This window comes from Pan troglodytes, chromosome 21, assembly GCF_028858775.2.
Source record: "Pan troglodytes isolate AG18354 chromosome 21, NHGRI_mPanTro3-v2.0_pri, whole genome shotgun sequence".
Lineage (NCBI taxonomy): Eukaryota > Metazoa > Chordata > Mammalia > Primates > Hominidae > Pan > Pan troglodytes.
The window spans coordinates 46127335-46140153 of record NC_072419.2 but is presented as its reverse complement, the minus strand read 5'-3'; positions in this window follow the sequence as shown (position 1 = coordinate 46140153).

The following is a 12819-nucleotide window of genomic DNA, read 5'->3' as shown; positions in this document are numbered from 1 at the left end:
GTTGTTGTTGTTGTTTGTTTGTTTGCTTTTTTGAGACGGAGTCTCCCTCTGTCTCCCAGGCTGGAGTGCAGTGGCATGATCTCAGCTCACTGCAACTTCTGTCTCCTGGGTTCAGGGTTCAAGTGATTCTCCTGCCTCAGCATCCCGACTAGCTGGGACTACAGGCGCATGCTTTAGGAAGTTTTCTTCTCCATATCTCGTCTTTGTATCCTGAAGATAGTGTGACCTCCAGAAACTCCCCTGTTCCCGAATATAAAGAAATAAAAGCTTAAGAACAGTGAAATAATTTCTCAAGGTCACACACATAAGTAAGTAAAGGAAATAGAATGTGCACCCTGGTCTTGCTGGTTGCAGACTCTGTGTTTACATTCTCAGCAGTGCAAGGCACAGGGGAGTAGATACATAAGCCTACTGGATGAGAAGTCTTCCCAAAAATGAATAATAAAGGCAGATTTGCTTTATGTTTTTTATTCATATCTTAAAAACTCATGTGAATTTTGTATTCTACTTCATAATATTTTGTGTGACTTTTGAAATGAAACTCATATTGAGTTAAACTACCTTGTTTTTATTTTAGTCCCTTTGCCTTTGTAGCATTTCTCTCTTTTTGTTGAGAACTTGGCTTGTTTTCCATTAAGAACTCATGCTTCTTCTCCATAATATAAAATTGTGGTTGGAATATAGCCACCCTAGCAGGAACTAGATTTCCCAGACCTCTTGCATCTAGGTGGGGTAATATGACTAAGTTATACTCCATGGAATATGGGTAGAAGTAATGTATGCCATTTGCAGGCTTGGATTATAAATACCCTTTGGCCCCCCTCTTTCCCCCATCTTCATCTGAGTCCTTGATGCAGATGCCCAAAACAACCTCAAAAGTCATCAATTAAAGTGTTCTCACTTATAAGTGGGAGCTAAATATTGAGAACACATGGACACATAGAGGGGAACAACACACACTGGGCTGTATTGGAGGATGGAGGGTGGGAGAAGGGAGAGAATCAGGAAAAATAAATAAAAGGTACTAGGCTTAATACCTCAGTGATCCTTGGTGATGAAATCATTTGTACAACATGCCCCCATGACACAAGTTTACCTATGTAATAAACCTGCTCATGTACCACTGAACTCAAAAGTTACAATAAAATCATGCAGTAAGGATGGCTGAGCCTCCATCAGTTGAGTCCTTCTCATGAAGCAGAATCTCCACCCTCACCATTGCTGCCAACTGGGCTTTACAAGAGCAATATGTAAATGTATATTGTGTTACAGCATTAAGATTTCACCATTCGTGTCTTACAGCAACTGGCTTTACTTTACTGCTCAGCCCCCAGTTCCAACTTCTTGTCCTTAATTCCAGTCTCTCTTCAGTTCTGACCAGCCTTACCTCTGACTAAGCCCTTAGCTCTGCTCCAAGGGAGAAGAGTAGGGTAGCATTCCTGAATTAGTTTCCTATGACTGTTGTAACAAATTACCCCAAACTGGGTGTCTTAAAACAACAGAAATGTATTCCCTCATAGTTCTGGAGGCCAGAGTTCAAGATCAGTTTCACTGGGACAAAATTAAGGTGTTAGCAGGAACACACTGTCCCTGGAGGTTCAGTGAAGAATTTCTTCCCTGCCCCTTCCAGCTTCTGGTGGCTGCATCGCTTAAACTTCTGCCTCCATCTTCACATTGTCTTCATCACTGAGTTTATCAAATGTCCTTTTTCTCTCTCTTATAAAGACATTTATGATTGAATTTAAGAACCACCTGGATAAAACAGGATATTCTTCCCAGGTCAAGATCCTTAGTCACATATGCAAAGATCCTTTTCCCTAATAAGGGAACACTTAAGGTTGTAAGGATTAGGAACTGATGCCTGTTGGGGCCTGTTGTTCAGCCTACTACACTACCCAAAGTAGCTTGAGTTTAAGACCAGAGCCAAGGATGATGCAGAAAGAAAGAGCTCTTGAAGTCAGGAGGATGGTGAGTCAGAGGATACTAAAATTTTTCACTAACTTCTTTAGTAAAGACAAGAGAACATACGTTACACACACATAGTGAGGAGAGAAGTTTGGGAGCTCCAAATAGAGACTCAAACCAAGAAGAGACCCCCACAATTACCTGGCCTGCAAACAGTAGTCCGGAAAAACACCTTGCTGAGGGAAGCTGCAGACTCACCTCTATTTCCTGTCATTTACTCAATTAACACGTAGTGTCCCAAACCTACTACAAATCGAACACACTTCTCTGCACTGGGATATTTCAATGGAAAAGATGCAAGCAGAAGTCCCTGTCCTTTTAGTACTTACATTCCAGGCAGGATAGACAGTAAACGACACATTTGATTAGTAGCTAAATCATGTGTAAATAAAAACATTCCTTGTATCCAGTTTCCAAACTCCTGGCATCTCTCCTATTCCCTTGACTCCCCGAAGATTAAAAATAGAAACCAATAAATCACATCTGAGGGTTCTCTCTTCACTTGTTTTGCATTTGGCCTGTGTTTAAAGAAGCTGTTTTTTCGCCTACCAATATTTTCAATTTATTTTTATTTGTGGCAGGTTTTTTTTTTTATCACACAGTAGGTTATTGCATAACTTTCTATTGATTTTTAGGTTAGAGAGAACTGTGTTAGGGCAAAAATGTGTTTTGCACTGGACAGCTCCAACTGCACAGCCTTATACTTCAGTATTTATATTTTTGTTCATCTTTCTTTTCATCATTACATTCTCTTGGCCCTCTCTCCCCATTTCTCCCATATAAGTTCATATGGGGCTGTACAGTCAGCAAGAGACAGACACAAGCTGTCATTGCCCTACGGACACCCTGGCTACTCCTGTCTGCCCTGCTCTCAACAAAACCTGATGAAAAGATGTCTCTGCAGACAAGCGTTTAACCTCCTCACCTCTCCCCTTTGCCCTCTGCCTTGTCTGAACAGCAGTGGGGGAAGGTGGGAGTGAGAGAAGAGATTAAATCAGGTGGTTGAAAGCTAATACCATCTCCCAGCAACTCTCAAAGTCAACCCAGGAATTTAAACTGTAATATTATCCCCTAGGAAAAAGGAGCAAGAAAATGAGAAAGTCATTGTCTTCCTGGGTTTAGGGTTGGGGTGCTCAGGCAAGGCTGATGACAGGGGTGGGACAGCCTGGCCTTAGCTGGGGTGAATCTGGGAGAGGAAAGAAAAGTGGGGCTTCCACAGACATCCATGTGGGAGCAATCCAAATCGTGCTTGCCAAGCCTCCAGGGCTCTGGGGGACATTCAGAAACTCCAAACAAGTGAATGGAAAGATATGCTTTGTTTTCTTTTTCCCCCCCTGAGAAATGCTGCCCATTGTGTTTCCGTGGGAGGCTTTTGTGGCTAATTTTGAAAAATGAAGTGAACAGGTAAACTGGAGCTAATGGCCTCAACCTCAGGGCAGACATCTGGGGCGATGTTGACTTTGTTGCCACAGAGCCAGCTGGCCTTTGCACTCCACTCCCCCTTCCAGGCCCGCTCCCTGCAGGCCTCCAGGGGGGCTTCAGCTTCTAATGAACCAACTGCACAGTCCCTGACGCTATAGTTGCTGCTGCCCAGACTCTTGCTGAAGCTCCATAAATGTTTGTTTTACGAATAAGCACGCACTTGGCACTCCTCGAAGATAATTCTCCCTTATCCTGAGAGGCAACAGTTTCCCAACTGCCCTTCTCTTGCCAGGGGAAAAAGAGTACCATCATATATACTCGCAGATCCAGGAAGAGACAGACTCGGCAGAACTGGAGACCAAAACATTCCTCATGAGTTTCTCCTAATGACCAAAGTGATGGGAATGAAAGTAACCTCCTATATGCTGGACACTGCTCTGATGAGGTGTCTAGCACATATCCTTACAAGAATCGTGGGACACACTATGTTTTCCATTTATAGATAAGAACAGTGGAGGCTAGTGCATGTAACAGACCTAAAACCACAAAGTCATCTAGTGCTAGATGTAAAGTTGATGTAAACATGAGTCTAATTATTCAGTGCAATGCTTAAGAGCGTTGCTTAGAAGGCTGAATTCCTGGATTCAGTTCAGATTTGCCAATAGCTTGCATTGTAACCATAAAAAAGTTAATTTACCTCTCCGGACCTCATTTTCCTTATGTACTAAACAAGAGGAGTAAAGGTTCCTGCCTCTTGGATGTTGTGATGACACATGAGATAATGGCTGTAGAAGATTTTAAAAGTATCCCACGCAAATAAGTGCTCAAAAGCTATTTGCTGTCGATATTACAACGTCAATGATCCTTCCACACAACTGCAGATTGTTCCTAGAAGGTAAAGAGATGCCCAATTTCTAATAAATACTAGAGAATACTAAGGTATATGTGGATGTCCCAGCTGGACTGTTGGTCTGATTTAGATGATCAGCTTTGGGTAGAACAAAGGGTCCTTCCCCATTCAAAAGCTGCCAGCCCTGAGTGTGAGAGGATGTGGGGTGAGAAGAACTTGCCATTTCTGGGCTGAGGACTGAGGTCTGCCTTCCCCACATTACCCTGGTTATGGTGACATTGATCTTTGGCACCAGAAGGTACGGTAAGCATCAGCCCTACCAATGACTGGGAGTCTCAAGGACATTCTAGAGTGGAATTCCCCAGTGCCACTTCCCTATCCTTTGCCCTTGTATGGTTCCATAGACAAAAAAGAGAAAAAGAAGGTTGGCAGGTCCTTCTTCCTGCTAAATGGTCCCATCTTTGAGCCATTTATTTCTTTATTCATTCAACAAAGTTTTCAACATTTATAATGTACCAGCCATAGGGTTAAATGCAGCACGAATAACAAAGAGAAAAATAAAGACATGTACAATTGCACATGTATAAGTTCACTGCAGGAAGAGTGCTCAGCCCCTTTGTAGGCTTCACTGTGGATCGGAAGTGTGGATGTCTACACAAAAACACACCACAAGCAAAGAACAGGGAGCCTTCTGTTGATGTGGATGTCACTAATCATTTTATGTTACCCACATGGAAAACTCTTATGCCTGTTTTTCCTGTTCTGCTCCCTGCCCTTGGGCTTCCAAATTTTGCCATCTCAACACTCCACTGTTCTGCTTCTTTCACACAATTGTATTCCCCTGACTTCATGTCTGAGCTTACAGGGACTGTCAGGCAGGCCTCCAAGTTAGCCCTCATACTTTCACAAAGAGCAAGTCTGCATTTCCTTCATCCAGAACATCAAACAGAGTGTCTCCCCTGGGCCCCTGATATCCTTGTTACCACCTCGTTAATGACTGTATGGGGGGAAGTTTTATGAGGCATCAGGGCTGATGTAAACAGATATGGGAGGATGGATGTCTTCTTGCCTGCATCATCATGGGGTAAAAGCAGTACTGACCCTCTTGTGTATCCTCCCAAGCCATCAGCATGAACTTCCTGGGCTTTTACCCTGTGCTACCATTTGCTCATGAGTCTGGGGAGATATAAGAAGGCAGTTTGTTCAATTCCCACCTATGAGTGAGAATATGCGGTGTTTGTTTTTTTTTTGTTCTTGCGATAGTTTACTGAGAATGATGATTTCCAATTTCATCCATGTCCCTACAAAGGACATGAACTCATCATTTTGAACAATGAGAACACATGGACACAGGAAGGGGAACATCACACTCTGGGGACTGTTGTAGGGTGGGGGGAGGGGAGAGGGATAGCATTGGGAGATATACCTAATGCTAGATGACGAGTTAGTGGGTGCAGCGCACCAGCATGGCACATGTATACATATGTAACTAACCTGCACATTGTGCACATGTACCCTAAAACTTAAAGTATAATAATAAATAAATAAATAAATAAAAGAAGGCAGTTTGCTGGAGGAGTTTGGTGGCTCAACCTCAAAGCACACTGGAAATTCATGTAAGGATAGAGTGTCAATCCTTCCTGCTGTCATGGTGGCTGCAGTGGAGAGTCACAGTATTACAGTGTCCAGAATAGCAAAGGCATGGCTACCTCAGTTTCCAGATAGTGTTACCTGGTAGTTGTAGACAGAGTGCCCATCACAAAGTGAATGCTTAATAAATCTTAGTTGAATGGGTGATTCAATAAATTAATAAATGAGTGAGTGATGGGAGGGGTGCGGAAGTTTCTGTTCTCCTATGATGACAAGAGTCAGTACAGTCTCGAAACAGGGGTTAGGGTGGACAAGAGCCTGACTCTGGAGGTGACCCAAGTTAAACTGAGTTTTGTTTGTTTTGCAACGGGAACAGAGCTTCAGGGCAGGTTTCTAATAATTTCACGAAAACTGAGTCATAAGCCCAGGCATCAGTACTAAGCACAAATAACTGGTGTGATAAAACAGATAATAATGGGAAAAATATATTAAGCTTCTACTATATGTCAAGAATTTTCCAAATGCTTTACATTTACTCTTCATAAGCAAACACTATCACATACATATTATTTTTATTTATGAAAAGGAAGAGAGAAGTTAAAAAAAAAACTGTTCCGTTCTTCTAGTGCTGAAGTTCAAATCCAAGTAGTCTTATTTAGGAGACTGCATTCTGAAGACAACTACAGGGGCAGGGAAAAAATTCAATTGAGTGGGCAGGTGAGTGTTTAGGGCTGCCCCTAGACAAAACAGCAAGACCATGCTCAAACTCCACCCCTAGGGGGAGCTAGACCAGAGCTAAAGGGTTGACTCAGGGACTGGACAGCGATGTGATTGCACGTAGCCATCTGCCTCCAGGGGTGGGCATGGAACAAGCTGTGTCAGGCTGCAGCTGTGGACAATGGTGGGAAATGATGCTCCTGACCTTCACTTTCCTTTCCCTCAAGTCTCTAAACCACCCTCCTATCTACTCACGGAGCATCGGATCTCAGCTCCATGCAGGTGGATCCCAGATATACATTTTCATTTTTAATTTATCCTCCATGTTTCTGTTGCACATTTCCAAGTTCTTTCTGATTATCTGCCCTATTTCCTGTCAGCTGCTCAAGCTTGACTCAAAGTTCAAATCTGGGCTCATCTTTCTACACAGTTCGAACAGTCTACTTTCCCCACTCGTTTTGACTGTCCTTGACACTACCATTCTCTCACTTTCAAGAGAACCAGAGCTCAGAGTCTCAAGATTCATCTCTTTTTTCTTTGCACAATAAGAAATCATTGATGAAACCCTGTTAATTTTCCTCTTTTAACTTAAGAAATATTATTACTGAAAGTTCTGTTAGTTTTCTACCTCTGCAGCTGCTCTTTTGTCTGCATCTCCACTCCTCTGTCCATCCATGAGTTCAGTTGCTTCTTGTTTAAAATAGTGCATGGATTCTGGACTTATTCTTGCCTCCAGTTTCTTTCTCCTTGGTTCCATCTTCTACCTGCTGCCAAACCGATCTCTCTAAGTACTTTTCTGAATATGTCACTCCCCTGAGCAGCAAGCTTCAAGGGCTCTCCATTGCCTGCCAAATAGCATCCAGATTCCTTGTCATGGCTTTTCACATTCACTTAGATCTGGTCTCAACTCAGTGCACATTTATTGAGTCCTACTTAGTGCCAGACCCTGCACTAGGTGTTGTAAATGTAAAAATAAACCCTGCATACTTCCGGCCGTTGGAAAAGAAAAGGAAGATAAGCTGGTCCCACAATCTCTAGCCAGTGCTTCCCCCAAATCCTGCCCACTGCTGAAGGTGTAAAGTTGGATTTTTGCTGTTCTCCAAAACTTCCTCAGCACTTTCTTACTTTTGTGTCCAGGAACTTCCTCACTTCAATCTCCGAGTAAACCCTAACCCTCTTCTGCTGTAATAATTTTTCCTTCATGAAGAATCCATGAAGCAGACACATTTGGAAGAGGAATGCTTCTTGGCAGTCACCTTTACACATCTTTTGATGATGGATCATGATCCATGTGCATTATAGCTTTGTGTCTACCTATTATCTCTCCTACATTGACATTCTCATAACTGATATATAACAGAATGCTATTGCATACAGTATTAATTTATGCATGTTATTAAAAAGAAAAATACATGATATTTGGTTACATTACGTTCAACACAATTTAATAGTGTTCTCTCCTGAATGCTTTCTTACGACTACCAATTGCATATTATGCATTAAGAATAGCCAAGAAAACAGTGGAGTATGTATTTTCAAAACACACTGAAATATAGGATATTTTCTTTGCACTTATTTGTTTGTTATATCAGTTCACAGACTAGACATGGTGGCTCACTCCTGTAATCCCACTTGGGAGGCCTATGTGGATCACTTGAGGCCAGGAGTGCACGACCAGCCTGGGCAACACAGTGAAAACCTGTCTCCACATACAAAAAATAAATAAATAAATTAGCTGGACAGGATGTGGTGGTGTTTGCCTGTAGTCTCAGGAGGCTGAGGAGGAAGGATTGCTTGAGCCCCAAGAGTTTGAGGCTGCAGTGAGCTATAATCATGCCACTACACTCCAGGTTGGGTGACATAGTGAGATCTTGTCTCAAAACAACAACAAAAACAAACAAACAAACACAAACCCAAACATCAATTCACATCCATCTTCTGGTATTAGTGTTCTACAAAACACAGTTTTAGGAAGCACTGTCCTGGAAAGTAAGATCATTGAATAATAATGTTAATAGTAATACTTTTTTTAAAAAGGTTTTTATTTGTTTTATTTTTAATATTTGCTCCATGGTAGCCACTGTAGCAAGTGTTTTTATATCCAGGTTTTTATCTAACTTTCATGACAATCTGATGTATGGATGCTAATTTTAACCCATTTTTCAGATTAGGAAACAGAAACTCAGAGCAGTTAAGTAACTTCCCAAAGTCATTATCATTAGGGAGGTAGTAAAATTGCAACAGGAGCACATCACAGCCTATCTAACCCCAGAGCCTGTGCTCTTTGAAGGAGAGTCTGTTTTTAAAACTTCTGTATTCCCTGTTCCTCCAAAATTCATAACAGCCCATGATTCTTGAACACACTTGTGATTTCAGTTTTGCAGTCAGATTTTGCATTTGTGCTTTGATGCTTTACAGCACAGACAGTAGAAAGAATACTGGTACCCTGCTCCTAGTCTCAGGAGACCTAAGTTTATGACCCCAAATCTGCCTTTAATTAACCATGTGTCATTAGGCAAAGAATTTCTCCCCTCTGGGGCTCAGTTTCCTCAGCTGTAAAATAAAGTGAGGTTGGACTCACTGGTATTTCAGGTCCTTGAACCTCTTTATGCCATACTCTTCTCTTTGCCAAGTTTCTGTGATTAATAGAATTAGATGAGCCCTTTGTTACCCATTGTATCTGCCACTGAGAGAGCTGGAACCATCCTTCAAAGGAATCCACGACATGGCCAATTCATTGTGTTGACTCTGAGGCCACTTCAGTGACCCACAGTCACTAGCAGCATGAAGAGCAGAAGCACTTGCCTTTCCAAATATGTTTTTCCATTATAGTGAATTTTTCTTTAAATTATAGAACATCAAATACATTTCAAAATTTCATTTGGACAATATAAGTGAGTAAAAAAAATCAGATGGAATATATTTCCCTTGTAATATATATGTGATTAAAAAATGAAAAGAAAAATATTTGTAGCAAATATGTTTTGGATTTACAGAACTCAAAGCTCTTGTGGAATAGTTTGAGACTTCCAAAGCACCAATATGCAGCTGCTTTGGCCATCCTTCTATGAACAATCAAACCCCAGTTGTCTTGGAAACCTGCCTGCATCCTGGGATGTGTTCTCCATTGAGCAGCTAAAATGGCTTGAAGTCTTCCAGGGAAACGTGGTTTGACTGTAGTTCACCCCTTGGGAGCCTTCATAAAAACAAGATGTCTATCTCCTGACCCCAGAGCCATAAGTGGCATGGCTTAAAGAAATAAAACAACAATAGTAGCTAATGTTAGTTTGGGGGTTTTCCTAAGGTGAAGCACAGAATTTCAGAGATGGAAAATTTAGTCTGCAAAAATGGTTCCCATTTAATTATTCCTACCCTAAGAATGGAGAACTGAGGGTTAGTTTACACAAACATAAAGATTAAACGAGGGAAATACAACCATGAAAAAGAAACATGAAGATTCCCTCATTAATTAAAATACTCTGAGATCAGAATTCACAAAACTTGGATTTTAATATGAGTTCTGCACTAGTTATGATAGTGCTAATGCTATCATTTTAATTATGGCAGCTAGCATTTATTAAGCATTTATATGCTAAATCCTTAAATGTGTCATCTTATTTATTTTTTTAACATCTGTAGCAGATACTGTTGGTGTCTGGCCCTGTCCCCCATCAGCTTACCCCAGAGGTCACCTAACAAGAATCCCCATATACGTCAAAGGAAATTGTGTCTCTCTGCCACAGAATGTCCTCTGGCCACAGGAGAACTGTGGCCCACTGTGCTGGACACCCAGAAACCTGAAGGTGTTGACACCACCAAGGGTAACCTTATAATAATTAAGGATAAAAGTTGGTGATGTTGATGAATGACATTCCAACTTCTTTGCCCCATAGCAGGCCAGTTCCGAGGTATGTTCTGCACAGGCTCTTAGGAGTCCCCAATGGAATTGAGGCCCATCTTCCTGTAGCGATAACACACTAGTTAATACCACTTTTATTGCCTCTCTTCCTTTCCCTGACTCATTTCTCCACCCTCTCACTGTGCCTGCTGGGGTCGCAACCCAGATAAACTACTTATGCTGAAATTCCTATCTCAAAGTCAGACTTTGGGGGATACTCAACCAACACATCCTTTTTACAGGAGGGTGACGTGAGGGAGGTTCAACAGCATGTTCCAAGAGCACTCAGTTATCCAGCGAAAAACCACCCATAAGACTTTCCATAGAAAGAAACCTAGAAGGATTTGTCATACTGATCTGGGTGCCACCAAAGCTGGAGATTCAGAGGGCAAAGAGCAGGCACTGATCTAATTTGGTTGATTATACCACCAAGTCTATATGCCATTAAGGTATATTGGAGAATGGCCTCAGGGCCTTTGCAAATGCCTTAGCAGAGTCGGGGTTTGGTAAATGTCACATTCAAGAGCCATACTTCTGGTTTCTTTAAAAGAAAATTAAGCCTAATATTGTCATTGTTTTTCAAATAGCATTTATATTGTAAATATAAAAGCCACATAGGCAATCTTATAAAATATGAAAATATTAAGAAATATATACCCATAATCTCTCTACCCAAAGAAAAGCACTGGCAATTAATATTTTGTGAGTGAATTTCCTTATCTATAAAATGGGTGTAGTAAAAGAACAATACCTCATTGAGTTGTTATGAGAAATAGATTACTTAATGCTTATATTTGCTTAGAACAGTACTTGACACAGAATAACTGTTCAATAAAGATTAGCTATTGTTATAATTTTCAAAATATTCCATTTCCTGTGCTAATTACATGAGATCTAATTTTGTTTTCACACACACAAAAGTAATCCATATGAGATGTACATCAGTTTACCTGTGTCTCAACTGAACCAAGTGAATAATCTCAGAATGCACTGTCTTCATATTTTACAACAAAAATATTGCAAAGCCAGAATTTAAACTCACATTTTCCTTGCTATGATTTTTTTTCCTGAAACACACCATGTGTGTAATAACATGAAAAGGTTCTTGAACCTTTGTTATTTTGATATATTTGTTATCCTTGTTCTTTTTTCATCATTTCTCTCTAGTTAATAATTAGTAGTAAAAGCACTAAAACAAAAATGACCAATATTCTTCTCTTTCTTGACAACAAAGCACAGGAGAACAGAAGATCCTGTTCTGGGTCACTTCCTTCTGTGCCGCAGGGAACTTGCTCTAACGATTATCCATTCTCTCATTTGCTTCTTCAATTTATATTTCATGGCACCATACCCTTAGCCTCTAAATGTAGTCAAGACTAGCCTACTGTAAGGAAAAAAATTTTCTTTTAAATTTTATACCACATATATTAGTTGGAGTGTGCTACCTAATTTCCCAAACAACTCCAAAATCTTAGTAGTTTTATAAACAACAGTTTGGTTCTTGCTTACATCAGAGTACAGTGTGGGTCTATGCAGAGGGTCTCTGCTCCATAAAGTCATTCAGGGATCCTTGCTCATTTCCTCTGGAGGTTCTGCTCTTCTCTGGGCCCTTGTATTCCTCTCCATTCTGTTGCAGTATGGGGAAAGATAAAATGGGGAATCTTCAGTGGGCAGTTTTATGGCCCAGGAGAGTAAGTCATGCATATTTCTTCTGTTCACATCAATACATTGGCCAAAAATAATCACATTGCCACACCTAGATGCAAGAAGGCTAAGGTGCATAGTCAAGTAGAGTACCAATGGGGAAAGGAAATCTCAGACACCATGAGCAATATCAGTCTCATCCATGCCATTTTGAGCAATACCTCATCTCTTTCTATTCTTGCCCTTCTATAACTCTTGAAAAAAAAGTTACTAACCTCAGTATAATGGGTTATATTTAACATAGCACTGACCCACCTCAACTTCCATCCTCCTTAGCATTTTATAATCTTTTATTAGTGCCCCTGCCCTGATTGACTGTTCTTAAAGACACCAAAGACCAATTCCATCTATGTAAAAATCTGGTGCCTAGAACACAGTCTGTCACACAGTAGATGCTTAACTTGTATTGAACAGATGAATAAAATATGCAACTTTGAGGTCACAACTTGTTTCTCTACACCAAAGGTACTAATCTCTTTTTATATGTTAGAACTTGTTCTAGCTACTGAGGACTTTCTCAGTATCTAGAGTTAATGGCTAGGTCTTTCACAGCAGACGCTAAGACAGGGTTTAACATACAATGTTTTATTAGGGATAGACACTTTTGGAAGGGAGAAGCAAGAAGCAAAATTAGGTGGATGGAGTAGTCAGCTTGTGGTAGAGGTCTGACTTG